This window comes from Impatiens glandulifera, chromosome 1, assembly GCF_907164915.1.
Source record: "Impatiens glandulifera chromosome 1, dImpGla2.1, whole genome shotgun sequence".
Classification (NCBI taxonomy): Eukaryota; Viridiplantae; Streptophyta; class Magnoliopsida; order Ericales; family Balsaminaceae; genus Impatiens; species Impatiens glandulifera.
This window is the reverse complement of record NC_061862.1, coordinates 46,049,047-46,055,344: the sequence shown is the minus strand read 5'-3', so window position 1 is coordinate 46,055,344 and position 6,298 is coordinate 46,049,047.

The window sequence follows — 6,298 nt, the reverse complement described above, 5'->3', positions numbered from 1 at the left end:
ACGACGTTACCAGACCATACCTCGTAAGGGATTCTGCAATCAATCCCAGTGTGTGGTGCACGATTTATCAGATAGCAAGCCGTTAAGACAGCATCGCTCCAATACTTTCTAGCCAATCCAGCATTAGAGAGCATGCTTCTAACTCTCTCTAACAGTGTTTGATTCACCCTTTCTGCTACACCATTCTGATGTGGTGTACCTCAGACAGTGTGATGTCTTGCAATCCCCATATCCCTACAGAACTCATTAAACTCAGATTAACAGAATTCAAGTCCATTATCTGTTCGCAGCCTCTTAACCTTCTTTCCAGTTTGATTCTCCACCAGTTCCTTCCAATGTTTAAAGGTCTTAAATACCTCGCTCTTATGTCTTAGAAGATACAACCAGGTCATCCTTGTGTAATCATCTATGAATGTTACAAAATAGCTATAACCTCCTATACCTTCAATTTGAGCAGGACCCCATCAATCAGAGTGGATATAATCTAGTGTGCCCTTAGTTTTGTGAACTCCCTTACTGAACTTACGACGATGCTTTTTCCCGAAAATACAGTGTTCACACAACTCAAGGTTGGTAACCTTGTGGCCAGATAAAAGATCTCGTTTGGACAGAATTTGCATCCCCCTCTCCCCCATATGTCCAAGTCGCATATGCCACAACTTGGTTACATCAGAGTGCCGATTCAAATATTTGGATGCGACCGCAGCAGAACCTGTTAGCGTCTTACCTTGTAGTATATACAAGGTATTCTGTTTAATACCTTTCAGTATTATTTTTGAACCTTTACTGATGCACAATGTTCCTTTTTCACCGCTAAACTTGAAACCTTTAGCATCTAAAATGCCTAAAGATATTAAGTTCTTCTTCAGTTGAGGAACATGCCGAACGCCAATTAGGGTCCGTATCTTACCATCATCAGTCAGAATTTTGATAGTCCCAATACCCACCGTTCTACATATGGCATCATTTCCCATGACAACGTTTCCACCATCATAATCTTCATAGGTATCAAACCATTCTTTGTTCGGACTCATATGATATGAACACCCTAAATCCAACACCCACGTATCAATAGGGTGTAGAGAAGCGTTAGCTACAAGGGCAATGTCCTCCTCCGAGTCGGTGTCTCTGTCTTTATGTGCTATCGCAGCCGTAAAATATTTGCCCCTTTTCTTAGGACAATTATTCTTCCAGTGACTAGGTTCTTTACAATAATTGCAGATGTCTTTAGCACTAGGGCCTTTAGCTTTGTATTTCTGATCCTTCTTCTTTCCAGACCCTTTGTAGTTGAATGTTCTAACAATCAACCCAGATGCTTGACTGTCTACAATTTCACCGCTCGCCTTATGACGCAGTTCTCTAGTATGAAGTGCTGACCGAACTTCCTCTAGAGTTACAGAGTCTTTACCCACAACGAACGATTGAACAAAATTTTCAAACGAGTTGGGTAAAGATACCAACAAAATTAATGCAGCATCTTCATCTTCGATCTTAACATCTATATTTCTCAATTCAAGTAATATAGTGTTTAACTTATCAAGATGTTCACGAAGAGACTTACCTTCAAGCATACGAAGACTGAACAGACGTTGCTTCAATAACAACTTGTTAGTTAGTGACTTTGTCATGTACAAAGCCTCTAACTTCGACCACAGACCGATTGCAGTATCTTCATCTGATACCTCAGTAATCACTTCATCAGCCAGACAGAGTAAAATCGTTGAGTGTGCCTTCTCTTCCAAGACTTCAAGCTCAACAGTGATTTTACCAGAGGAAGACTCCTTTGCAGGACCTGCAACTATCTTCGCCTTTTCCTTCGACAATGGTGCCTAGACGCCTTGTTGTTTAAACAAGGCTCGCATTTTGATCTGCCATAGACCAAAACTGTTTCGCCCTGTGAATTTTTCGATTTTCAAATTCATTGAAGACATTCTCTCGCCAGAAAACAAAAAGTGATAATCTGATCGGATCTAACCCGCTCTGATACCAATTGTTGTGCGGAATGCAAGAAAGTGATGAATAATGAAGTGTGAAAAAACAGATGAAGAGAGATATTTTATTGTCAAAGATAAAGATAAAACTGATTACTACTAATGAAAAAGAAATACAGCTATCTAAAGTCAGAAAGAAAGAAAATCGTAAAACACCTAACTTAATAAGCATAACTGTGGAATAAATGTGATGTAACTGAAATTATTAATTCCTATACTAAAGGCAAAACGTTACACTGAAGTTAAGCGATTTAAATGAAGGGGATTATGAAGTTAAGCTCGCACTTAAATTGACTGTTGCATCTCAGGTCTTTTTTCTATTGCATTTGACAGTATTGATGCTCCATTTTTGTGTACAAATAGCTTTCATCTCACCTGTCTGTTTCCTTCTTTAGACAAAGATGTCTTCTTCTTTTTTATCATATATTACATATTTGGCCTCCCAATCCCCTCTTCTAGTCTAGCGACATTAAAATGTGGATACTAACCCTAATTTCTGGGTTCGAGACCGTTAAACGACAAGTTCTGTGTCTGGTTAAATGGTTAAGTGTGTTTGCGGGTTACATACTTAATCCCAATTTTTTTTACATATTTGACATCCCACGATTGAAACATATTAAAATGGTACTCTATGCCTGACCTTCAATTTGTTGTTATCACGAAATAACTTCAATATGATATATGTCTAAGGGTTGGACAGATGGGGGATTTCTGGAGGAACTAGTGGGTACTCATTTATGACAATTAAATAAAAAGATTGGCTTCTTCACTTGGCTCCTTTGGCCTCCACACCGAGGTTCTGATCAGAAAGAATCAGAAAGAATAGATGAGACTTAATTATAGTATAAGTACATATGTTCTTTTGTAACTTTCATTTCATGCAGTTTTACTTGTGAAGTTCTCATTGCTCATCTCAAAGGCTCCTGATTAAGTATAGGTAGCCTTGACCTAACTAGAATGAGTACATATTCTCTTTTTTTATCTTTCATTTCATGCAATTTCAATAGGGTTCCTTTTCCTGTTCCCATCTCCCAAGGGTACGTTACATATTCATTACAGAAAAAGTACTCAATTTTTGGTTGCTTCGCTCTAAGATATTTTCAACAATAGTGGGGTTGTTTTTTCAGACCCTTTTACCTTAGGATTAGTCTGTCCAATAGTAAATTATTAGAAATTTTAAAGATTTTAAACACGATAAAGGAAATCTCTGGTAAAATCATTTGTCGGACTAATTAATATCCACCGTATATTTACATAGTTATAGCTCAAAATGTCACTTATGCAAAATGTCAGTACAATCTAATTTGTACAACATAACAAACACAGCTAGACAAATGTTGGTCCTCCTTTGATAGATGGTTTTTTTTAACATGATAACATTTTTTATTTATTTTACAGCACAAAAACTTACAAGCATTATATAACTTTTATTTTTTTACAGTACAAAATCTCACTCTCATAATCTACCTTCAAAGTTACAACCAACAAGTAAGATAATGTAAAGGCCATGATTCTAGAGTGTTATGATAGTTCAGCTTTAATTTAAAAAAAAAGAGAATTTGCAAACTTATTGAAGAGATGCGAAGGGTAGTAGGCTTTAAGCATCATCTCAATCTCTCTAGAGTTTCATTTCAGATAAATTTAATCCACTACCTTGAATCATTTCGATGTTCCTCCACCACAAACTCTCTAATTTGGAAACCATTTGATGGTGAAGATGTTATTACTGGTTAAAGATTGGTTAGAACATCTAACTTCACCATTCTCCTCATGCTGGAAGAACAAAGCTCTTCCATCCCATTTGCAAACTTAATTAATTATCTACAAGATCAACCATAATGTTATATTAGAATAAATATATTACTAATCATACTCAATATTAATATTGAGTCTATTGATGGAAATGCACCACAACGGTAAACAACAAACTGCGAAATTTATCCTTCGTTTGACAACACTCTCCCAAACCGTTTAAACCTGTGAGGAAGCTAACAAATAGGTATGGAAAATGCAATCAACACAGCCCTAAAACAGTGAGTAACACACCAAGAAAGCACACACAAACAACACAGAATTTTAGCGTGGAAAACCCCTCAATGGGTAAAACCACGGGACACCTAGTGCCGTTTAAAATCCACTATCACCACCAAAAGAGCAATACAAAAGTCTTCTCTAGACAATAATAGAGGCATACAAATTCATAATACCCTTGAAAACATGCACATCAAGAATATGGAAACAATCAAAGAACAAGAAATGAAGAATATCACCAAAATAACTAATACTGTTCCGACAACGACACCCCGACCTCCAGATCTCAGAATCCGATCTTCACCGTCCAGAATGTTGGCCCAGAAGTTGTGAAGCTTCTGTTCAAAAATTAGGACGATCCAACGGTACAAACTCCGGAAATCATCAAAATACTAAGACTACTGGATTTGAAGTTTTTCTCTCTTTTATTTCTTGATTTTTCTCTCACTTTCTCTTGCTCTTATTTCTTGCAAAAAAAGCTTTCTCCCAAATAAGTGAATTTAGTGGGACCTAAAATAGGCCAATTTATTGGGTTTTTCCTCATGGACTAAGGAAAACAAAAAACCCAACATCTATTACACCACATATCGATCATAATACAACATATACATGGACATAGAACCACCCATATGGTCACATAAAAAAAATATGTTTTCTTAATGTTTGAAGATAATTAACTTACTAAATTAAATTAAATTTATTGATTTTAAAAGAAATGTTAGTAAAAAAAAGTTGTATAACGTTTGAGGGAACAGTTTGTTATGTGTGGGTTTCATGTTAATTTTGAGTTTGTCTTTTCTTATTTTTTATTTTGGGTTTTTTTGTTAGGATTTGTATCTCCCAAATCCGACCTGCTTAAAAACAATCTGAAAAAACACAAGAAAGAAGAACACAAGAACACACAGATTTATAGTGGTTCACTCAAATTGAGCTACATCCACTTCAGCCGCCACCAGATTTACTATGAAGAAGAAGAAGGAATACAGAGTTTTTGCCTCACACTTTATCTCTCTAGAATTCTGTCTTCACAATGGAAACCCTTAATAATCACATATTTATAAGGTAAACATTCAGATAATAAACCTAAATAACTTTGGTCAGGCCCAAGTCCAAAACCAAAAAAAAGAAAAACCCAATAAACTCTAATTAAAAATGTAGAATTTATTATAAGTGTAGGATTCATAACTCAACAATCTCCCACTTGGAGACTAACTTCATCATCTCTCGATCGGTAGTGGCTTTCCATTCGGTGTCTTAACGAAGAAGACTAACTGAAGTTGCACACAACTTCAGTTTCTCATTTTTCATAGCTTTCGTCAACATATCAGCTGGATTCTCACTCCCGGGAATCTTCTCAAGAGCTAATACTCCATCTTTTAAAGCTGACCGGATGAAATGATAACGAACTTGTATATGCTTCGTCTGCCATGATAAAGAAGATTCTTTGCCAAATGAATGGCACTCTGACTGTCGCATCGCAACACACTTCCCTCGTAGTCTTGACCCAATTCTCGCAAAAAGGGTTGTAATCACATCATTTTATTAGCAGCTTCTGTCACAGCAACATACTCTGCCTCACAACTAGAAAGAAAAACAATCTTCTGTAATTTTGAAACTCAACTGATTGCAGTACCTCCTAGAGTATAAATGTACCTTGTTGTGCTCTTCCTACTATCAACATCACCACCATTGTCAGTATCAACATATCCTTCTAAACCCATATTAGACTTTCGAAAACACAAAGAGAAACCCGTACTTCCTCTTAAGTATCGTAGTATCCACTTTACTGCTTCCCAATGTTGTTTACCCGGGTTGCTCATGAATTTTCTAACAACTCCCACTACATGTGCTATGTCTGGTCTTGTGCAAACCATCGCATACATAATACAACCAATGGAAGAGACATACAGAACCGTGACCATGTAATTTTTCTCCTCTTTTGTTGAAGGCGACTGATCTTTAGATAGTCTGAAGTGACTAGCTAAGGGGGTAGTAATTGGTTTTGCATCATACAAGTTGAACCTGCTAAGAACTTTCTTCACATATTCTTCTTGTGAAAGCTTGAGAACTTCTTCATCCCTGAAAATTATCATCCCAATGATTTGTTTAGCAATACCCAAATCCTTCATTACAAACTTTTTAGACAACTCTTTCTTGAGCTTGTTAATCTCATACAAGCTTGCTCCAGCAATCAACATGTCATCAACGTAGAGGAGCAGAATAATGTATGATTTATCAAATCTCTTGATATAACAACAATGATCAGTTTCACACCT